We start from the raw sequence: 25,277 nt of genomic DNA, 5'->3' as shown, positions 1-25,277 counted from the left end.
GCCACACCCTTTCTACTAAAATACTTTCACCTGACTGATTTTTGAAGGCAGATGAACCTTGCTGTCTTTGATGTCCCACAATCCTGTGTATTCCATTCCATGACAGTTAAGCTAAAAAATAAATATGTCATTTGATGTCATTTCTAGCAAGAAATTAGTACTGTAGTAATTAAATATTCACTTATAACTAAAGCTCTCTCTATTCTGTTGTAGATCATTAAACTGTTATGCTGCCTTAGAAGTCTGTCCGAAATCAGTTTCGTGAGGTACCTTTATGCACAAACACTGCCTGCAAAGTCATTGCCTGATAGGGCAGCAAGGCAACACGTCAGCTGCCTAAGCTTTTGGACGCATCCCTCTTCTCACCGAGGGCTTGGACAACCTGTCACTCACATGAGATTGTAGCAATAGCAAACCACAACGATCTAATCAATTCCTAATGGACTAAATGGAGTCCCGCCCTAAAAATTGTCTTGTTCTAAAAGATGTTTCACTCGGATATACGTCAAAGGGAAGAAAAGACTACTGGCGGGGCTAGTTACAGGTAAATAGTTTAAAAAAAATTGTAACTGGTTAAATGTGATGCAATGCAAACTATGTTTACTGGTACTGCCCCTATCCCTTTTTGCTTGCAAAATCTTTTCAGTTTGAGGTTCAGTTGTTCAGTTTTCAGGCTTCAATTAGGCCACTGCATATAGTAGTAGCATGACCTTTTTTCCTTTATTTATTTTATGACGTAAACTCGCATGGATGAATGATGAAAGTACTATACGCATCTTCTTTTATGTTCCACAGTAGAAAGAAAGTCATACGGGTTTGGAACAACATGGGGGTGAGTAAATGATGACAGAATATGACAGTTCTGTCCCTTTAAGACATCAAAACGATATTGTTTGGCAAATGGAACAGTCTCTTAAAAGATCATTTCAGAAACCATGGAGCTGCATATATGAGCGCAAGCTTAAGTCTCAGATCAAAAACCTGTACGCGTGCCTTCAGCATGCCGTAATTTCCTCTTAATGCAAAACCCCTGTGAAAGAGAGTGAAAAAACGTAAGAAAATGAGAGGGGGCTGGGGGGGTGGATGTAGATGCTCGAGGACCCTTAGGCTCTGCGGCAGGGACCGGGCTCACAGCCGAGTCTGACTTTCAAAAGTAATTTGTCCTGCTCAGCCCAGTGAGGGTAAATAAAAGTCTCTTATCCTGATTAATCTATCCTTCTGCACCGAACAAGGTGAATGGAAGTTGGCACAAATGAGGGTGAAGAATGTTTGGTGTGCTAGTGTAAACAGCCCGTGGGTCAGGCTCCGCTCCATCACTCATGGCAGGGGCCGTTCCCCTTGGGTCCAGGCCCCGACCATTTATTTAGAGCCAACAACAGCACTGGTGAGGTCACGAGTAGTGATTAGAGAGAGGGGAGGTGATCCCACCGAGTCGGGGTTCTTCCCACAACTTCCTCTATTCTTTTCCCATTCTTTCCGTTATGCATTCATCACACACAGGGAATGTTTAAAACAGCGTACTGCTCCCACTATTTGTGTAGAAGCTGAAATTTCTATAATTACTTTGAATATTCTGAGCACATGAATGGAATACTGTATCCCACAAGTAACCAGATCCCATTAATTCATGTCGCATGTCTCTTGATTTGACAAATGTTTTAACAAAATTGGATTTGGAAATGGAAATGCAAAACAAACACATTTAAAGGTACCAGTCAAAGGTATGGAGTCGTATGCCTGGATTTATATTTCTCATGATCTTAAAAATAATTTTATCTAAAATGTTTATGCTTAAAAGCTTGAAATGATTTTTGTAGACAAACAAACCATATGAATTCCTTTGCTACAAAAATATTTTAATTCAGTTAGTTAGATAAGATGGAACGGATAACAAAGTAAAATCAGCCAACAAGTGTCCGGCATAGTTCTATTTATTCGTTTATAGTTTTGATTACTTTTCTATTACACTAAAATGTGGAAAATAGTAGTAAAGAATAGGGCTTTTCACGCTTGAAATTAACCCCGGGTCATTCTAAACCCCGGGTAAACGGAATCCTGGGTTATGTTTATTCACATTTCACACTGTTCATACTATACCCAGGGGTTAACAGTTAATCCAGGATATTCATAAGCTTCAGTTTCACACTGCACATTCCTAAACCCCAGGTCAAAGTCCTTATTTGCAACGCACCACGTGACCTGTTTACATAATAGCTCTAGCATTGCGCACCCTCATATTACACATTGCTGACAGTAATATCAAGTTTTTTCTGAGTGAACTTTTTGAAATATAAAGGTTAGAATGAAACGGCCATTTCTTCACTCCAACTGTCGTGTTTTCCATCGCTGTTCCATCGCTCCAGAGCAGCGGTGTTAACCCCGCATTTAAATTACAAGTGTGAAACGCTCCTTTACCCGGGCTTAAAAGAATGTTTAGAATGACGATAACCCAGGGTTAAGCGCAGTGTGAAAAGCCCTAATGAGTCCAAACCTTGGACTAAAAGTGAATTTCTTAGATGATAGCTAGGTGAACATCAAGCTGAATACACGTTATAGTGAAGTCATAAGACAACAATCTCAAAATGATTGTTGGCTGAAGGCCTTAATGGAATAATTCACCCAAAAATTACAATTCTGCCCATATGTTGTTCCCATTCAGTCAGTCACGTTCAACGTTACATCGGACTGACATCATGGGGTCTCGCCTGGGATCCCAATCACCTTCAAGTAGTAATAAAACGAGCCAATGAATATACATACAGGTATAATTAGGACAAGCATTACTAACCAAGCAGCTGCACAGAGATCACTTTTTTCCATTCACCTCTACAAAATAAGAGTAAATTTATGCAAAGATAGCAATTTGAATTACTACTAGGCAATTACTTTGTAAACAGCAATTTTAATTTCTATTTTACCTGCAGATTGTTGTGGGATCTCTCTGCCAGTGTGAAGGTGCATTCCAGCGGTGTTTGCATCCAGCCTTGCTGTGCACAGAGTGCAGCATTCACCCCTCTGCACTTCGGCTGAAAGAGCAGTTCCCTAAAAAAAGAGCAAGCACGAGAGGTCAGCGTCTTTTTCAAGATGTCTTTCCGTTGGTGTGTTTCTGACTTCTTTTGACAGCCATGATCGCTGTCTCTCATGCCTGGCCAGACAGCATGCAGAGAGAGCGTTTGTGGATGGTGCATGCTCTCAATGCGAGAGCATGTCCATGTTGGCATCTTCTTCCCCCTCCGCTCTCACTACCCTCGATGGCAAGGCCGCCAAGGGTTATGTGGACATTCCACAGGTGGAGCGTGCAATTGCAGTGCACTTGAGCCCGCAAAGTGCCGCCCCCTGGCAGAATCGTCCGCACCTCCGGTCCAAGGCGAGTAAGATGACAGCAGACCTGGCTGCTAAGGCTTACAGCGCCGCTGGACAAGTTGCCTCTGCCCTGCATGCCATGGCCATGAGTAGTTCTGAGCCGGGGTTGTTGCAGGGACTGTGCACAGCGACTGACCTCGCCCTCCGGGCAACGAAAGTCACATTTCGGGCCCTCGGCTAGACGATGTCCACTTTGGTGGTCCAAGAATGTCATCTCTGGTTGGACCTGGCTGAGATGAAGGACTCCGACAAAGTTCGGTTTCTCGACACCCCCATCTCCCAGGCCGGCCATTTCTGTGACACTGTCAAGGACTTTGCCCAGCAGTTCTCGGCAGTCCAGAAGCAGACGGAGGCCATAAAACACATCATGCCCCCTCCTGACTCTGCCAGCACGCTGCCACAGGCTGTCCCTGGCCTTCAGGGGAAGACCAAAGCGACCCTGAGATGGGTGGCCCAGAGATGGATGGAGCTGCTCTGAATCAGGAGATGGTGAAGGCTCCTTCCCCCGGAGGAGGGCCGGGTAGAGAATCTACAGTTTCATTTTATTTCTGTCCCACCGCTGGCCCTGTACCCACATTCTCAATAAAAGAGCAATTTCCTCAGCCTCTGGGCCATACTGGGTCTGTGCTGACAGTGAGAGACGCTCTGCTTCTTCACTCTCAGTTACACCCTCATTTGCCACGGGTGGGAGTTCGCATTTCAAGGGCATACTGCCAATCTTGGATCTGTGTGTCTTGAATCTGGCATTTCACAAGCTTCCGTTTTAGAGGTTCATGCAGAAACGCATCTTCACGTGCCTTCGCCTTCAAAATGCGGCCTGCAAATGCGTCCTTCTTTTCCCGTGAATATTCCCAGGATACATCAAAAGGATTCTTTGCAGCTTTGCCTACCCCAGAATTCATTGCGCGCTAGAGACAAATTGCCAGATTACACTTTTATATGTAAGTATTGTGTTTCAATTTAATAATGTAATGAGTAATCTAATGTATCTAATGATAAAAATGAAAGAAAAAATATATATATAATACAATAAAGGTACAAATGTTGACTTATATGTTACCAGTATGTGATTTTACATAAGCTAGTTTATACTATTTAGACTTTATTATGTACATAAATTGACCATGGTGAACATTTTTAGATGTTTTTTCTTGTTTTGTTTTTAGGCAGTTATAACTATATATATATATATATATATATATATATAACTTATACAAAGTTGTATATATAAAATCCAGTACAAATGTTACTGGCGCTCGTCACAATGGCTGTCATAGTTGCTAGGCGACAAAACCAGACCGTCCCATTGAACAACTCCCGGGACACAGTAAGCAACAATTTGTTAATATGACAAAACATTTTGTTAGTTTAAAGTATACCATGCACTTTTTATGAAAAACTGACTTTTTACACATAGATATAAGAATTTTATATTAGATATTGTTTAAAAAAATATGAACAGCATATAATAGAAACACTAAAAATATGTCTTATAGATCAGGGATAGGCAACGTTCGGTCCTGGAGGGCTGCTGTCCTGCAGAGTTTAGCTCATAGAACGGTTTTGCATGTTAAAATATTTTATGGTTTGATTTTTGAGAATGTGAGTTAATTTCTTTTATACTTCCCTCTTTCTGAGAACATCTCAGTGACATGGCAGCCTACGCCTGAGTCAGCCCTACAAACCTGTTGGTGGACAGTGGAAATATGCACTCATCCTAGATGATGTCCCACCGGCAGAGGCCAGGATCTCCTGCTCAGCTCAATAAAAGTCTACAGAAAAATGTTTTCTTCCAATCTGTTTTATGTATACTGTTAATTGAAAATTGTTAATTGTTTTTATTTTGTATTTCTTATCTTAAATGTAACTGTAAATGTAAAAAGTAAAAGTAAAAATGTATAGAACAATTTATCAAATTTGTATCAAATGTACAAATTAATTGACATGACAAAAATAAATGTACAGAATAAATTCTTTATTACATTTACAAGTTATAACTTGCATTACAAAAATAAACAATGCATCAATTTTTTTTTTTTTTTTACAAATTGTAACTTACAAAAAAAATGATGTATACGATTGTTTAATTTACTAATTTTAATTCACATAACCAAAAGTTTATTTCTCTACCAATCTGTCAAGAAGAGAAAACAATCTGCCCATTCTTTCCCTGCCCTGTCTCTCTGAAACTTCATGTCCTTCCAAAATATATTAATCAGCTCCTCCTCTCGGTCTCGTTTCTCTTGGCTGGTGCTGGTTCCTCGTTCTATCCTTCGCGGCCGGGGGAAAAAAGAACGGTAGGAGGGTTGCCAGGTCTATGCAACAAAAGTAGCCCAAAAAGCCCATCGGCTCTTCTCCATCAGGCGGCTGAATTCTCCACTGGATTGTACATCTGAGGGATGTTTTGGGGCTGTTGGAGCACCAAAATCGTACTTACGGGGGTGGAAATCAACCAACTGAAAAAAAGTTTACCCACGTCAACAACTTAAAAGTATCCCAATTCCGCGGGAAAACCTCGGACTTGGCAACACTGACGGTAGGCTGCAGTAGAAGGATCCTTCGACTTGGGACAGCCTTCGTCGCGCCACTGTGATGCAATTGGCCTTCAAATGTGGCCTTCGGAGGATGCAGCCCCTGAATTGGGACACAGCTCCTGTCTCCTCGCGTCTTTACCAAGGTTGTGGAGGCTGCCCTTGCCCTGCTTAGGAAGGTGGACATTCGCATACTCAAATATCTTGATGACTGGCTCATTCTGGCCCAGTCTCGGAATCAGTTATGTGAACACAGGGACCTGTTGCTCAGGCACCTCAGGGTCTTCGGGTCAACTGGGAAAACTTTTCTCTGTGTGGAGTTGGACTCAGTCAGTATGACAGAGCGTCTAACCAACGAGCGTGCACAGTCGGTGCTAAATTGCCTGAATACTTTCAGGCGGAAGACAGCGGTTCCACTGAAACTATTTCAGAGCTCCTGGGGCACATGGCATCCACAGCCGCGATCACGCCGCTCGGATGCTTATGAGACCGCTTCAGCATTGGCTAAACAGCCAAGACCCAAGATGGACATAGTGCCACTGCACGCTCCATGTGGCCACCACACTGAGCTGTCGCCAAACATTCAGCCCTTGGTCAGACCTTACCTTTCTATGGGCAGGAGTGCCCCTAGAACAATTGTCCAGGCATGTTGTTGTCACAACAGATGCCTCCACCACCAACTGGGGTGCCATTTGCAACGGGCATGCTGCCTTGGGCTCCTGGACAGGACCTCGACTGCAGTGTCATATCAATTGCCTCGAGTTGCTAGCAGTATTCCTTGCCCTGCGCCAGTTTCAACCATTGCAACTTTTCGATCGCGCCCTCGCCTCTCTCTCTCTCTCTCTCTCTCTCTCTCTCTCTCTCTCTCTCTCTCTCTCTCTCTCTCACACACACACACACACAAAACATCAGCCTGCTTCAGAGCTAAGGCGGGGCTACAGATTAGGTGTCCCTAAAGAACCTGCGTATCTAACAGTAGTTCCGCATTACATTAATTAATTTGCAGGGGTTTTTTTGAGTTTTATTTATTTTTATACCGTGTATTCTCCGTGTAAATGTATGCATCGAACCGTGAAGCCCGTACCGTTTCGGTTCAATACGAATAAATGTAACGTTCCACCCCTAATATATATATATATATATATATATATATAAATATAAAATGAACACCAGGCCTATAAATTGTTAAAAAGGAACACTTCAGTAACACTACACTAGAGATATATGGATTAACATCTGTTACTTATGTTTCCATTCGTTATGACATGAAACTCATAATGTCATAACGAATTGATGCGTCGCGTCTGAACGCGTTGTTGTCTTTGGAGCTCCATCGATCTGATTTATAATTCTTGATTTTCTCTTTAAACTCACTTACAACGATCAATTTCTACCTTTCCTCACTGAGAAGCACTGCTGCTCAAACCTTATAGTTACAACGCGGACTGTTGAGCAGACGTGTCTCAAGCCTATTAGTGATCCAATGCCGGATACTCTTAAAGGTTACTCCCTTGGATCACGGCTGAACGCGTCTTCTCCACACTCACTTACAAACAAACATTTTTTTGCCTATCGTGCGTTTACTCTACACCCGTACCACTAAAAAGACGGATTATATCCAAGACTTCAGCCATAAATTAGTATTAATATTGATAGCATCACTGGTAGCGTCGTTGCTAACTTAACGTTACTGTCCATCTGTTAAAATGGCGAATATATCAGATGTAAGTAGTCTACCTTTTGGTGCAGGTGAAGACACATTTGAACTTCACGCACTGCAATCTGAGCTGGAAGCTGTTGAGAAACAGATCCACGACCTTTTAGTGAGACAGGCCGAGCTGATAGACCGGCGTTTGGCTCTTGAAACATCACGCGCCGATGCACACAAATCAGTGATTAACGTTACTAACCCGCTGACTCCGACCTCGTCTACTCCGTGCGTTTCTCAACATCGGTCCCGACCGTCGAGGTCGCGATCAGCCATGGTCTCGTTCACTCCGGCTCCAACACGCCATCACGAAGCCTGGATGGTTCTGCAGCGGAAGACGCGAGTCAGGTCTAGACCAAGAAAACTCTCTCCGACCCTCCCGGTTTTCGAGATATCCACACAAAACCGCTTCTCACCTCTTCGCGAAACAGAACGCGATGCTGTGATCATCGGCGATTCCATCGTTCGACACGTACAAGCTACGTTAAGTAAAAGTAAGGTGCATAGTCACTGCTTTCCTGGTGCTCGTGTTTCTGAAATCGCTGCTCGCGTTCCCGAGATTCTGAACGAGCGCGTCGGAACTGTGGTCCTGCACGCGGGAGTGAACGACATCAGGCTGCGCCAGACGGAGGTTCTGAAGAAAGACTTCAGGAATCTGATTGATACGGTACGCAGCACATCGCCTGAAATAACGATCATTGGTCAGGACCGCTTCCCACGTACCGACTAGGTCATGAAAAGTTTAGTAGATTATTCGCGCTAAATGAATGGTTAATGTCATGGTGCAATGAGCAGAAACTGCTCTTTGTAAATAATTGGAATCTGTTTTGGGAGCGTCCTAGGCTTTACCGTGCTGATGGCTTACACCCAAGCAGATTCGGATCAGATCTTCTGTCAGATAACATCTCCAAAATGTTAAATACCTTTTGACTAGTAACCAAAAGTCCAAATCATAGTCTCTGCTGCACCAATTTAACTGATATAAATACTAGTGTTGAACATTGCATAGAAACTGTGTCTATTCCTCGTTTAGTGAGATCAAATAATAAATCTACTGCAGGATCTAGAAAAAATCTAATTGTTATTAAACCAGAAAATGTTGCTATTAGTAATCAAAAACAATTTCTAAAGCTAGGTCTTCTAAACATTAGATCACTCACACCTAAGGCAGTTATTGTAAATGAAATAGTCACAGATAATAGCTTTAATGTACTTTGCCTTACTGAAACCTGGCTTAAACCAAATGATTATTTCGGTCTAAATGAGTCTACTCCATCCGGATACTGTTATAAGCATGAGCCCCGTCTGATTGGTCGTGGCGGCGGTGTTGCAACAATCTATAGAGATATTCTCAATGTTACTCAGAAATCGGGCTATAAGTTTATTTTGTTTGAAGTACTTGTACTAAATGTTACGCTCTTAGATGTTCGAAAAACATCCCTATTATCTCTAGCCTTGGCTACCGTATATAGACCGCCTGGGCCTTACGCTGATTTCCTAAAAGAGTTTGCAGATTTTCTCTCAGACCTATTAGTTAATGTCGATAAAGCATTAATTGTTGGAGACTTTAATATCCACGTAGATAATTCAAATGATGCGTTAGGGGCTGCATTTACAGATTTATTAAACTCCTTTGGGGTCAAGCAAAACGTTACCGGACCAACTCATCGTTTTAATCATAACTAATAGAAAACAACCAAAACAATCCTAGGTTCTTATTTAACACCGTGACTAGACTAACAAATAAACAGATGTCACCTGAACAAAATATTCCGTTACAGTTTAGTAGTAATGATTTCATGAAGTTCTTCACTGAGAAAATAGAAAACATCAGAACCACAATTGTAAACGTTCAATCCTCAATCGCGCCTTATAATTCAGCCTCAATTATCACCCCGCAAGAACAATTACAGTGCTTTACAACTATAGAACAAAAAGAGTTAAATAAACTTATCACTTCATCTAAAACAACAACATGTTTATTAGATCCTATACCAACTAAACTACTGAAAGAAGTGTTACCTGTAGTGGAAGAGCCTCTCCTAAATATTATTAACTCATCTTTATCTTTAGGTCATGTTCCAAGAACATTTAAACTGGCAGTTATAAAACCTCTCATTAAGAAACCACAATTAGACCCACATAATATAGCAAATTATAGACCCATTTCAAATCTACCTTTTATGTCTAAAATACTAGAAAAAGTTGTGTCCGCCCAACTGGGCTCTTTCTTGCATGAAAATGACATCTATGAAAAGTTTCAGTCAGGATTCAGGCCGCATCATATCACTGAAACTGCGCTCGTTAAAATCACAAATGATTTACTTTTAGCTTCTGACCAAGGCTGTATCTCAATATTAGTTTTACTTGATCTTAGTGCTGCGTTCGATACTATAGATCACACAATACTCTTAGATCGACTACAAAATTATACTGGTGTTCAAGGACAAGCATTAAGCTGGTTTAGATCGTATTTATCTGACCGCTACCATTTTGTCTATTTAAATGGAGAAAAATCGATCATAACTCCAGTAAACTATGGAGTGCCGCAGGGATCTGTGTTAGGCCCTCTGTTATTTTCAATATATATGCTGCCACTTGGAAATATTATAAGGAAACATGGAATTAGTTTCCATTGTTATGCTGATGACACTCAAATCTATATTTCATCACGGCCAGATGAAAACGCTTAATTATCCAAATTGACAGAGTGTGTTAAAGATATAAAAGATTGGATGACGCGCATTTTTCTTTTATTAAATCCAGACAAGACAGAGGTACTAATCATCGGTTCAAAAAACCACCCACAAAACCTCTCACAATACAACTTTAACATAGTAGGATGTCCTGTTACTTTATCCTCTACAGTAAAAGACCTGGGTGTTATATTAGACTGCAACCTGTCTTTTGAAAATCATATTTCATATGTTACAAGAACTGCCTTTTTCCACCTTAGAAACATTGCTAAGCTACGTAACATGCTATCAGTTTCTGACGCAGGAAAGTTAGTTCATGCATTCATGACCTCGAGACTAGATTACTGTAATGCTTTATTAGCTGGTTGTCCTGCAACCTCAATAAACAAGCTACAGTTAGTCCAAAATGCCGCCGCTAGAGTTCTAACTAGATCAAGAAAATATGATCATATAACACCAATTTTATCATCACTACATTGGTTACCTATAAAGTTCCGTATTAATTACAAGGTATTGCTACTGACTTATAAAGCCCTAAACGACTTAGCTCCAGTCTATTTAACCGATCTTCTATCGCCCTATAATCCATCGCGCTCTTTAAGATCACTAAATTCGAGGCTTTTGGTCATACCTAGGATATCCAGATCCACCAAAGGAGGGAGAGCATTTTCACATTTAGCTCCAAAACTCTGGAATAGTCTTCCTGATACTGTTCGTTGCTCAGACTCGCTCTCCCAGTTTAAAACTAGATTAAAGACGCATCTCTTCAGCCAGGCATTCATATAATACTTTTAATCTTACAGTTAAATCCGACCTCTAGTTCATAAACGCCAGAGGAGAACTGGCCCCCGACTGAGCCTGGGTTCTCCCAAGGTTTTTTTTTCTCCATTAGGTCACCTGATGGAGTTTTTCAGTTCCTTGCCACTGTTGCCTTTGGCTTGCTCAGTTGGGGATATTTGGGGATATTTAATTTAATTAATCAATCAACAATACTATTGACCAGCATTACCAAACGTGGACGTTCCACTAGAAACAAACATTGATGTATTGTTTTAATTTAATACTGTGAAGCTGCTTTGATACAATCTATGTTGTGAAAAGCGCTATATAAATAAACTTGACTTGACTTGACTTGAAAGGAGATTGGAGTAAAAACATGAAGCCTAATGTTTGGCACATTTTGCTTTTCAAACGCACAGCGCAAGTGACTCAAACTCACAGCGCGTGCAGATAACATTTACTGAAGCGATTGAGCCACTCCAAACTATGGAATATTATTGTTACCACATTATGCATATCTACATTTGAACAGATATCCACAAACACAGTATTTAACTGTAAACACTGGTCTACACATTATAATATTCACCATATTAGAGTACACGCTCATACTAGCCTATTTTTATATCATGCTTTGTTTTATTATCAAACATAAAAACATCCTTGTGTCGTACATGTATACAAATTTATACCTTTCAATGCTAAATTTATATACATGTACGACATTAGCCTTCTTGTTTTTACTCCAATCTCATTTCATAACATACATTTTAGTCTGGCACCAGTTTGACTAGTTGCCACAATGTAAAGTTTATACAACAATAACATGCTTACTATTATGGGTGGAAATGTCTTACCTTAAAAATCGTTCTCATCTTCAAATCACATTCTTCCAATTCTTCTGAGGTAAATCCAAGGTAAACAGAACAAACACAGTCTTCCAAACTCGATGAAAATCAGAGGAGTACTGATTCTGAAGTCTCTGATTCTTTGTTTTTGAGGTGATGGGGCATTTACATGCCTGCGTTCCTTCACGTGGATGGACAATTTGCATGTCAATTGCTCTTGCGCGCGTGGGTGTGGTCACATTAGAGCTAATGAGGACGCGTTTGAGAAACTGTACATCTTGTTGCTTTCATACGGATTACTTAAACAGAGAATATTTGTTTTTGATTTAATTTACATCATTTAAAAATGATGTCAAGCTTTGTAAAGATGTGTCATATGTCTCAAGTCTGTGTGACAACCATTCGCTGACTTACAGATCATTTTCTGTCCTGTTTCAGAATGAACTTCACATTGAGAGACGGCAGAACGTGCATCATGTTTATTTACTTTATTTTACGAAAAACACAACATTTTGTTTTTATTATGAGTGTATACAAATAAAAGACATTTAATATAAGTGTTGTATAACACTTATATGTAAGATCAAAATCAACAGAGTATTTTGAGTCTCTTTTGATAAGAAAAAAAGCGAGCTGGTCATGCCGGTGCAACCGCCAAACCCAGGGGGTTAATCGAGGATAGTAAGAGTGCAAGGGCTTTAGATACTGCTTTGGATGCGACTAGCTTAGTGAATTCTGTACATTGTTCGGTTCCGACTGTAGAGCCCGTGCAGCAGGGCAACTGGCTGACCGTGAGACGCTGTAGTGGCATGACAAAACACCGCTCTTCTCCCCACTCATTCAAACACCCACTGAGAATCCTGTTGAATGTGCCCTATAGTTATTAGCGATTCTTTTATACGGAACGTGAAAATAGAGACACTAGCCACCATAGTCACATGTTTGCCGGGAGCCAGAGCACCTGACATCAAAGCAAATTTAAAAGTGCTGGCTAATGCTAATCGTAAATTCTCTAAGATTATTATTCACGTCGGCACTAATGATGTTCGACTTTGCCAGTCGGAGATCACTAAAATTAACGTTAAAGAGGTGTGTCAACTCAGTACGATGTCAGGCACTGTAATTTGCTCTGGTCCCCTTCCTGTTCGCCGGTGTGATGAGATATTTAGTAGACTGTGCTCACTCAATGGCTGGCTGTCTAAGTGGTGTCCGCAAAATAATATAGGGTTCATAGACAATTGGAAAAGTTTTTGGGGCAGACCTGACCTGTTGAAAAGAGATGGTATTCATCCCTCCTGGGATGGTGCTGCTCTTCTCTCTAGTAATATGGCACATAGTCTTAGAGCTCAAACATGACAATCTGGGGCTCATGTCAAGAAGCAGACAGACTGGCTAAACCGACCGTCTGCTAGCTGTCTCACGTCACTGAGGTCAGATAAATCCCATCACATAGAGACTCTTTCACCTAGATATCATCACATGTGTCTGTTCCCCGAACTAGGAAATACAAAAAACTCCCAAACCCATTTAAGGGTAAAAATTTGATTGATGTTCAACAAATAAAAAACAAATATAATGCAGATGAACAAGTGATAAAGCTCAGGTTGCTGAATATTCGATCCCTTTCTTCAAAAGCACTTATTGTTAATGATATGATTACAGACCATAACCTAGATGTGCTGTGTTTGACAGAAACTTGGGTAAAACCAGACAATTACATTACTTTAAATGAGTCCACCCCGCAAGATTACTGCTATAAACACAAGGCTCGTTTAAAAGGAAAAGGGGGAGGTACTGCTGTAATTTAAAGCAATATCTTCAGTATTACTCAGAAGTCTAGTTTCAAATATAATTATTTTGAAGTGATGGTGCTTTCTGTAACGTTATCTTGCGTAAGTGATAAATCCCGTTTAACATTTGTGCTGGCTACTGTATACAGGCAACCAGGGCACCATACAGATTTTATCAAAGAATTTGCTGATTTTCTATTGGAGTTAGTACTGGCTGCAGATAAAGTCCTAAATGTTTGCGATTTTAATATACATGTAGATAATGAAAAAGACGCATTGGGATTGGGATTGACCTGAGCCCCAGATTGTCATTGTCTGCTAAATGAATAAATGTAAAATGTAAATGGAATTAGCATTTACAGACATTCTAAACTCTATTGGAGTTAGACAACACGTGTCAGGAACTACTCATTGTCGTAATCATACTTTAGATCTAATATTGTCACATGGAATCAATGTTGATGCCTTTGAAATTCTGCAGCAGAGCGATGACATCTCAGATCATTATTTAATCTCATGTATACTTAATTTAGCCAAGGTTGCAAAGCTGACTCTGTGTTAAAGTATGGTACAACTATCACTTCTGCCACTAAAGATTGCTTTATAAATAATCTTCCTGATCTGTTTCATCTCGTCAGCATCCCAGATAGCCTACAAGAACTCGATGTTGCAACAGAAATGATTGACTCTCTCTTTTCCAGCACTTTAGACACAGTTGCTCCATTGCGCTGAAAGATTAAAGGAAATAGTCCAACACCGTGGTACAACGAGTACACTCGGGCCCTTAAGAGTGCAACCAGAAAAATGGAGCGTAGCTGGAAGAAAACAAAATTAGAAGTTTTTCGCATTTCGTGGAGAGAGAGCACGATTGCATACAGAAAGGCCACAAAACAAACACAACCCTAGGTATTTATTCGAAACAGTGGCTAAATTAACGAAAAATAAAGCTTCAACACCGGGCATTTCCAAACAGCACAGCAGTAATGACTTTATGAACTTCTTTGCTTACTAGATTGATAATATTAGATAACTATGCAACCGTCTACTACAGTACCGCATCAGACAGTTCATTGTACTCTCCCTGAGGAAAAATTTGATTCATTCATTGCTATAGGAGAGAAAGAATTGTCTAAACTCGTTAAATCATCTAAATCAACAACATGTGTGTTAGACCCTACCGACTAAGCTATTGAAAGAGATGCTTCCAGAGATCATAGATCCTTCTTAATATCATTAATTCATCTTTGTCACTAGGATATGTACCGAAAACTTTTAAGCTGGCTATTATTAAACCTCTTATTAAAAAACGTGACTTGATCCTACAGAACATACTAGAAAAGGCAGTATCCTCACAACTATGTTCCTTTTTAGAAAGAAATTATATCTGCGAGGATTTTCAGTCAGGATTTAGACCGTACCATAGTACTTAGACAGCTCTCACTCGAGTCACAAATGATTTGCTCTTATCATCCGATCGTGGTTGTATCTCTCTATTAGTGTTACTGGATCTTAGTGCTGCATTTGATACCAACGACCACAACATTCTTTTGAATAGACTCGAAAATTATGCTGGCATTAGTGGAATTGCACTAGCATGGTTTAAATCATACTTATCTGAACATTATCAGTTTGTAGCAGTAAATGAAGAGATGTCATATCGATCAAAAGTTCAATATGGAGTACCACCAGGCTTAGTACTAGGACCGTTGCTGTTCACTCTGTACATGCTTCCCTTGGGAGATACCATTAGGAAGTATGGAATTAGTTTTCACTGCTATGCTGATGATACTCAGCTCTATATTTCTTCGAGCCCCGACGAAACGCACCAATTCACAAAATTAACGGAATGCATTGCTGATATAAAAATTTGGATGACTAGTAATTTCCTACTACTTAATTCTGAAAAAACAGAGTTTCTAATTACTGGGCAAAAAACCTCTGCACGTATTAACCCAGAAAACTGTCTAACAACTGATGGCTGCTCTGTCAAGTCTTCGTCGTCGGTTAGGAACCTGGGTGTGCTCTTTGATACCAATATTTCATTTGAAAGCCACATTTCTAACATCTGTAAAACCACATTCTTCCATCTTAAAAATATATCTAAATTACGACATATGCTTTCAATGAAAAATGCGGAACAGTTAGTTCATGCGTTCATGACCTCAAGGCTAGATTATTGTAATGCTCTACTGGGTGGTGGCCCTGCACGAATAATAAACAAAGTCCAGTTGGTCCAAAACGCGGCAGCTAGAGTTCTTACCAGAACCAGGAAATATGACCATATTAGCCCCGTTCTGTCAACACTGCATTGGCTCCCTATTAAACATTGTAAGTAGTCAGCAATATTTTTTAATTTATACAAAGCACTAAATGGTTTAGCTCCCCAGTACTTGAGCGAGCTCTTAAAGCATTATAGTCCTTTGCATCTACTGCGATATCAAAATTCTGGCCAGTTGATAATACCTAGAATATCAAAATCGACTGCTGGCAGCAGATCATTCTCCTATTTAGCACCTAAACTTTGGAACAGTCTTCCTAACATTGTCTGGGAAGCAGACACACTCTGTCAGTTTAAATCTAGACTAAAAACGTATCTCTTTTACCTGGCATTCATATAGAACATTACATTTCTATTATTCAAAACAGTTAAGATCAGATGGTGAACCTGCGCCTGGACCCATCCACGACGCATCCCTGAAGTGCCAGCCTCATCAGCCCTGTGAAGGCCTCATCGACACGACAGCCATCGGCACTGATCCTCAACAAACTCCTCTCCATACCAGCGAGATGACTCCGACTTCCAACCAGATGGAACTGGATAATATTCTGAATGTTCTGTGTCGCGATCAATGAAACGGAAGCAAGGATGCAAGTAAAACTCTTTATTTGTAGTATATATGAAAGTACAGATCCTCTGGCAGGCTGGTGACGCAGGGACAAGATGGTCAGCAATCCGGTGATGAGGTGACGTGATGATGAAACAGTGAAGAAATCCAGGTGACGAACAAAAACCAGTAGAACATGGAACAGGAAACGAAGACACGAACTGAAACTCCGACTGGGACTGGATACACACACACTGGAGACATCAAACAACGATCTGACAAAGAGAGACAAGTGCGATGAGTATTTATAGGTGATTGAATTGACTGCAGCTGGTGAGGAGAGTGAGATCAGCTGGATCGCTGATACTCTGAGTTGAGAGGTAACGCCCACTCGCACACACCCACACACACATAACAACAAGTACACGAGACAAGAAGGAAATAGTGAATTCATGAACCGTGACAGTACCCCCTCTCCTAGGAACGCCTCCTGGCGTCCCCAGACTCCCTTACCTGTCGATTGTAATCATCAATAAGGGAGTGATCCAGAATGTCTCTAGCAGGTACCCAACTTCTCTCCTCCGGACCGTAACTTTCCCAGTCCACCAAGTACTGGAACCCGCGTCCCCTCCGCCTTGAGTCCAGAATACGATTAACCGAATATGTAGGCTCCCCTTCTACGAGTCGCGGCGGGGGGGGGACCGGGGCAGGCGGATTAATACAAGAACGAAACACGGGTTTTATTTTGGAAACATGGAAGGCGGGATGAATCCTCCTGTACACTGGAGGGAGTTTGAGGCGGACTGCCACCGGGCTAATAATCTTGGTGACAGTGAACGGGCCAATAAATTTGGGAGCAAGTTTATTAGAGACGGAGCGGAGAGGAATGTTCTTGGTAGAAAGCCACACTTTTTGACCAACGACGTATACGGGAGGCCTAGACCGGTGGCGATCGGCTTTGGCCTTGGTGCGCGCCCCGCCCCCACTTGGAGTAGAGTCTCACGGGCTCTAGTCCAAGTGCGGTGACACCTCTGGACGAAGGCGTGAGCGGAGGGAACCGCGACTTCAGATTCCAGACTAGGAAAAATTGGTGGCTGGTAACCTACACTACACTCAAACGGAGACAGGCCCGTAGATGACACTGGTAACGTATTGTGGGCGTACTCCACCATTGACAGTTGTTGGCTCCATGAGGAAGGATTCTTGGAGACCAAACATCTCAACGACCTTTCCAGATCTTGGTTGGCTCTCTCAGTTTGACCATTGCTCTGGGGATGGAACCCTGAGGACAGACTGACAGTCGCTCCCAATAATTTACAAAACTCTTGCCAAAATTTGGACACAAATTGGGGTCCTCTGTCGGAAACCACGTCTGTCGGGAGGCCATGTAAGCGAAAGACGTGATCAACGACGGTCAACGCTGTCTCCTTGGCTGAGGGTAATTTGGGCAAGGGAATGAAATGGGCCGCCTTCGAGAACCGGTCCCGTGAGATGATTCGCAGAGTTCGCAAAGACACCCTCAAGACGCCCGGCTGCAGTCGCATACGAATAAACAAGATCAGAGCTGCAGCAAGCCTCCTCCGCAGAACAAGATCTGGATCCTCATTCTCATCAAAGTCAAAATCGGAGTCCGAGTCTGGAACACACTCTCTCACTTTATTCCTACGGAACTCATCCAGCTCTCTTTGCTTTCTTTTCTCCCTTTCTGGGACAGAAAGCGAATATAACTTGCCCTTAGGCGGAGACTTACCTGGCAGTAAATCTATGGCACAGTCATAGGGACGATGCGGAGGAAGAGAAGCAGCACGAGACTTACTGAACACCTCCTTCAGGTCTGGGTACTCCGCGGGCACGTTAGACAAATCCACTGCCTCCTCCTGAAACACAGGGACAGAAACAGACGAACAGGCAGACACAAGACTTAAATAACTAGCTTCGGGCAGACAAAGCTGTTTTGAACTGTTTTGGACTTCAAAACAGAAATGACTATTCACTGCCAAGTCTGCCATTATATAGCTTGGAAGAGCCAGGACATTTTTTAATATAACTCCGATTGTATTCGTCTGAAAGAAGAATGTCTTAACACTAGAACTCCCAAGACGGTCATTTTGACCGTTTTTAAATTTTACAGTGTAATAACTTTGTTAAAATAAAATAAATGTGGCTGTAGGACTCTGACTTTTCCTAAATATGTGCATATTTTATTCTGACACTGTTATTTTATTAAAATCACAAAACACACAACAGTTCTGACTATTTCTACCTAGAATTACCATAACGGCCATTTTGACCGCACGCATTATAAATATCATAAGTCCGCTACATTGCAAGTTTCGCGGAGGGACTTCATCACACGACTGGCGAGCGAACTTCGCTCCAACCACATGGAATAAAAAGCCATACAACTGGAGGAACTGCAAACAAAATAAAACCAAGGAGACATGTGCCAGATGTCACAAAGTGTACTGCACACGAAAGGCGGTGTTTACCTGTGTGGAATGTGCGTAAGCGTCAATGATGCGGGGTGTTTGCGCCGTTCAAATGGGCAGTTAACCTGATTTTGTTCGTTAATATTTTTTGTTCACTGAAACTAATCGTTCTAAACCAGTTCGTTTTCTTGTTTAGCTAATGTTCAAGTTTTTTTCTTAGCCTGTTTGTATACATTTTCACATTCATTTGAATTAAAATTTTGTGTCCTGTTTATTATTACCTATCATTGTAGATCCATTTATTTTTAGATTTTGTATTGATTATTGAACTTATTTACAAACAGGGCTGTACTAAACAGTATGAAGCTTTGACGTTTCCTAACTTTTGTGCATGTCTATTCACGTGGTGAGTCCGGTGAAAAACAATATTTTGACGCAAAACGTTCCTCAAATAGAGGCAGCACCTGTCGGGGGAATCTTTCTTTTGTGCTTGTTTTAAGGGCTATGACGACAGGAATTAAAAGCTTCATTGGAAAAGAGAAGGTTAACATGTACAATAGATATGACATGACGAAAATGACGTTCAGTACGGCCATATGAACGTCAAAGTATGAACAGTCAGAATGACCGCTATGGTCGTTCTAGTAGTTATGGAATTCCGGTAGTTCTAGTGTTAAACACCTAGGATGGGTTGAGGGTGAGTAAATCATGGGGTAATTTTCATTTTTGGGTGTACTATCCCTTTAAGGGAATGGGGTTTACATTAGTAACCTATATGTTTTTTATATAATAGGAGCAATTCTGAAGAACCTTAATGTAGCTCTTCTCCCTAGAGTGACAGTTTATCATGACTTATGAGAACAAAAACTTTAACTGAATAATGACACTATAGTCTTATTGCTGCTTTTGATGTTGTTTTATAATTGAACTTTGCAACATTGACAGTTACTGAACTAAATTGAATCACGGGACTAAATTTAGCTGAATAATGACTCTATTGTCTTCTGTAGAGCTGCTTCACAGCTTAAACTGAATTGTTTCATAATTAATGTATTTTGCAACATTAACACTGTTATTCCTGTTATATTTCTTGTTATTTTCCCTGTTTTTATTGTGAAGCTGCTTTGAAACAATTTGCACTATATAAAGAAATGTGACTCGAGTCGACTTATCAAGCACCAAAAATTATCAATATGTCAAAATAGAAGGTTAGTATGAAGAACAAACATGAAGCTAAAGCTCTGTAATCTCACTTGTGATGACATTCAGATTCAAAATAGGAACTTTTATGCTTCATGCCATGTTTGATGTCTCATGTGTGCAGTAACTGCCATAATTTTAGAGTTGAAGTAGAAATTAATATTTTAAATGAATTGCAATCTAAATTTTAGCCTGTTTGATTGTGGAACACTTTTAATATTGCACATGAGTCATATAGACTACTTTTATTATGCTTTTTCAAGCTTGATAAACATGGTGTACGTAGCTGCATGATGGAAAAATTCACAGCATATGGGTTGTGAACAGCATGAGGGTGGGTAAAACAAATGGCAGAATTTACCATTTTGACTGCACTATTCCTTTAACTACTCAAGAGTTAAGCCACTTGCCAGTTGCAGTTACTGTTATTAATTTCTCACTGTGTCAGGTTATGAGACTGTAATACTTCACTGGGCTGTGCTGCAAGAAGGGAATTCATGAATGCTAATTGGACAGAGTGTACTCCTCTTGGCTGTGATGGTTGTAGTTTTATGAGACCACAGGCTGTAAAAAAGTTATTTGACAGACCACCTCACTCTCTTTCAGTACGGCCAGGCATTGACTTTCCCCATCTCTACGGCCCATTTCCACCCCACACATGACCAATGTCACTGACAGCGTTATTAGCGCTGATCTACAGATGAGGTACACTCGCTAACCTTTCCACACTGACCATGAACTTCCCAGAATGCCATTAGTTTGTCATTAGCCCCATGAAACACACAGCTTTTGACAGTATATACAAACACATAGTAAAAACAAATAGGAGAAAGAAAATCATAAATTATAACATTGCCGTCACCTAGTTGGCACGACACATCACTGCTTGTACAACCATATTTTGCACTCCTACATATGATACAACAACACTTTAAGTGACCCAAGTACAATTTTTGGCTCATGGTTCTTTCCCAATCCCATAACCCATCCCTCCCTATCCTAATCAAAATAAAAGCAGAAAGGCCAAAAATATAACTTACAAAAATTACATAAAGTGCCTTGCATAATTCTTTCTTTTTCACTTTTCAACAAAGACAAAAGGCATTTTAGCGCAATGAAATGAAGAGCAAAGGATGTGCATTAGGTATGAAATTGATGTTTTATCCACTGTATGTATTTTATGCTATTACATTTAAAATCATATGCTTATTTACTGTATTTCTCCAACTTTCAACCATTAAGGTATTCCAATGCCCAACACTCTGTCTGAGGATTGCATATTGTGGCGAGCAGGACAAGGCAGAGGGTCGTGAGAGAACGGCATGAGGCCGGTGGCATGATTGATAATGAGCTACACCTGTGCAATGCACCGGTCTCGTATCTCTCATGGAGGAGCGGAAGCATAAAAGGAGGAACGACGACAGTGAAGGACGAGAGAGGAACAGGCCTGGACTTATGTTGTGTTTTATTGTATGTGACAGCAGTCGTCAGTGAGGGGCTGCTGTCTTTTACTTTTGTTTTGTTGTTTGTTTGTTTTTCTATTATTAAAGTATGTGAATGTTCGCCGGTTCCCACCTCCTTCTTCCCAAAACATCTAACCTTGCTACACATATATGTAAACAAACTGAGTTTGAAGTCATAAAGAAGTCACTCAAGAAGTCATAAACTCAGGGTAAACAGTCCAAACAATCACAGGGCACAGAAACACAGCCAGACAGGAAAATCCAAGAACAGGCAGAGATCAAAACCATGAAACCGGGAAACAGGCGAGAACGCTCAGAATTGCAGTAGTGACACATACAAGACTGAAGGGCTGTTTACACGACTCCGTTTTCAACTAAAAACGTAAAACTTTTTATGCATTTTGCCCGTTCGTCTACACGACAATGGCGTTTTGGGTACCTGAAAACACAAAGTTTTGAAAATGGGCTTCAAGGTGCACATGTAAACAACAAAAATGCAAATCTCTGAAGACGATGACATCATGCACATGCGTATTACGTGTTCAGGCTATAGTGTTTTATCGCCATCTAATGGCCTGGCAACAGAATACGTCTCGATTACGTATGTAACCATAGTTCCCTGAAGAGGGAACGAGACGCTGCATCGAAACGCTGTGGGAAAGCCTCTGCGAAATTGCGTCATGAAGCATGTATGAAACCAGTCCAATGTCATGACGGAACGTCATGTGACGTCATCTACCAGGAAACTATAAAGCACACCTGAATACCAAACAGCGTCAGCTTCTGATAGGCTGAAGCAAGTTGATCACGGGCATGCCGGGAGTATGGCAGGGTGACACAGCGTCTCGTTCCCTCTTCAGGGAACTAGGGTTACATACGTAACAGAGACGTTCCCTTTCAAGGGAAGTCCTTCGCTGTGGGAATGCTAATACCCACGCCGCCATAAGAGAAAGTGTCCGTCTGTGTGAAATCACTGTGCACATCTAAGCAAAAGCACCTGCCCCTGGATTGGAGCCGAGGTCCAGGTAGTAAAGCTTCACAAATGTATGCGGTGAGGACTAGCCTGCTGCATCACAAACATCTTGGAGGGAAACTCCTGACAGTAATGCTTTGGAAGCAGCCATACTCCTAGAGGGGTGGGCTCATTCAGCAAATGGTGAAGGCTGACTGGCTGACTCATAAGCAAGTGAGATGGCCTCGACCACCCACTTGCTCATCCTCTGCTTAGATGCCGGGCACCCGTTTGTGGGTACCCCAAAGCAAACAAACAGTGTTCAGACTTTCTCCACAGTTCTGTGGACGTAAGCATCTAAGGCCCTAATTGGGCAGAGCAGATAAAGTTTCTCTAGGTCTGACGTCCGGAGGAGGACAAAAGACCTGCAGTACTCTAGGTCTTACAGTATTAGTAGGAACCTTAGGAACGTAACTTGGTCTTAGGGTGAAGAAAACCCTTTACCATACCAGGAGCAAATTCCATGCATGAGAGAGATACCGAAAGTGCTTGAATGCCTCCAATTCTCTTGAGAGACGAAATAGCGAGGAGAAAGAGAGTATTTAGAGAGATATTCTCAGAAACTCAAGCCAACAGTTTCCACAGTTCTGGGCGGGGGTGAAGGATTGACCCACTTGCCTGAGAGAGTAGGTCCCTCCTGATTGGAATCTCCAGAGGAGAGCCGTTGAGGAGAAACACTAGGTCCGCAAACCATACTCGGGCCGGCCAGAACGGGGCTACTAGCAGTAGACCGACCCCATCCTTGCGAACCCTTTCCAGAACTCCTGGGAGCAGAGCAGTTGGGGGAAATGCGAAATGCACCATATTGTCCAACCCAAGAGGGGCTGGATGGCTGAGTGAGATCCACAGTGGACAAAGTGTGGTCTCTTGGGATGTGAACAGGTCAGCCTCGGCTCGACCGAAGTTCTCCCAAAGGAGCTTCACCACATTGGGGTGGAGTCTCCACTCCCCAGGCCTCGGCCCCTGCCTCGACAGGATGTCTACCCCCTGATTTAAGTATTCTGGGATATATATCGCTCTCAGCGTAACTTGCTTCCCCTGGGCCCACAGAAGGGTCTGGTGAGCCAGCTTGAATAAGGGGCGTGATCGCAGCCCCCCCTAATGGTTTATATAGGAGACCACCAATGTGTTGTCTGAAAGAACAAGCACATGATGGCCCCTCATGTCTGGGAGGAAGTGTTTCAGAGCCAAAGTTCTTTCCATCAAGCTTCGCCCCCGAAAGCGAACCTCAGGAAATTTCTATGTTTCAAAAAACACCAGGGACATAGATTCACATAGAGCGCTTGCTGAAGACACAGAAGCTGACGCTGTTTGGTTCAGGTGTGCTTTATAGTAGATGACGTCACAAGACGTTCCGTCACGCCATTGGACTAGTTTCATACATGCTTCAAGACGCAATCACGCAGAGGCGTTCCCACAGCGTTACAAACGCAGCTCGAGTTGGAGCAGCGTTTTTAGTCGTTCTCGTGGATTCGTGTGAATGGGGATCGCTTTGACAATGGTGTCTGTATGCAGAACACTCAAAGGAAAAACGTATCCGTTTTAAACATATCGTTGTTGTTTAAACGTACCCTTAAAAATGAGAGACTGAACAAACCAGGCTTATATAGGGTGAGTAAACAATGTAATAAGTAGTAGCTGAATGCAATCACACATGATGTCCGGGCAAAGGATTATTGGATATGCAGTTCTTGATGGAATGACAATGATCCAGGGAGGAGTGCCCTCTAGTGGATATCAAGGGCATTCTGGCTGGTGATCGTGACACATGCCTTGAAGGCATAATTATTTTAAGTCTACACGTTTGAAAGCTTGTTGTGTCCCAACAGAGAATGAACCATTGACAAAAGTGCTTTTTTGTAAATAACTTTAGCAATAATGTCATGTTCCTTCATCTACCAGCCAATGGCCATTCCCCTGTATACCACAAACTGTACTGACTAAGCTTTCTTCCAAGTTGATTATTTATGTACAGTTTCACTCTCTCTCTCTCTCTCTCTCTCTCTCTCTGAAGGATTGTAAGACAAATGCAATATCCCACATCACATCATTAGACATGAGGCTGTTTAATTAAACCCTGAAGCAATGCCAACAATAGCCATCATGAATTTCTCCTCCACCAAGCATTTAATTAGTCCCTTAGACCCACCAGTTTTCCAGACGCCTTCCACTTACGAACTGCCTTTCAAAGACTTTCCAAACACATGAAACTTCACTCTGCATGTTCTTGAAACCAAAGTCCCCAAGGTTCTACTGAACAAACAGATGAGCGCCAACTCTGAGCATAATGGATTTTAGAAAGCATATTTTACTGCCCTCTGTTGGGCTGGGGTGATTTGGCTGAGTGTAGACAGTCTACATTGAAGATAACAAAAATAAAAGAGTGAAAGAGAACTATTTACATAAAGGTTAAGTCTGTGATTCCAGCACTACTAAGGACACCAAACAGAACTGCTATTTTTTATATTGTGATTTTCTTTTTACATATTTTTCCTAATGTTAGGGACATGTGGCAGTTTAAAAGTACAATAATGCAAATAATCTTTCCAAAATTACCTTTTCCTGTATATTGTGTAAATGTATATTTCCTTATGTGAATGATCAATATATTAAATGATTTAATGGTATTTTG

General features: G+C 41.5%; 1 long non-coding RNA gene across 1 annotated transcript in view; it reads left to right on the top strand.

Annotated features, from left to right (window-relative positions):
• The window catches only part of LOC311069905, a 39,774-nt gene extending 18,060 nt beyond the window's left edge, over positions 1-21,714 (top strand). The window contains exon 3 of the long non-coding RNA XR_014603575.1: positions 21,413-21,714. This is a non-coding gene — a long non-coding RNA (uncharacterized lncRNA). The remainder of the gene's footprint in view (positions 1-21,412) is intronic.
• Positions 21,715-25,277: the final 3,563 nt, after the last annotated feature.

Source organism: Abramis brama (assembly GCF_963993115.1).
Source record: "Abramis brama genome assembly, chromosome: 19".
NCBI classification, from domain to species: Eukaryota; Metazoa; Chordata; class Actinopteri; order Cypriniformes; family Leuciscidae; genus Abramis; species Abramis brama.
This window is presented reverse-complemented; position numbering and strand designations above follow the sequence as displayed.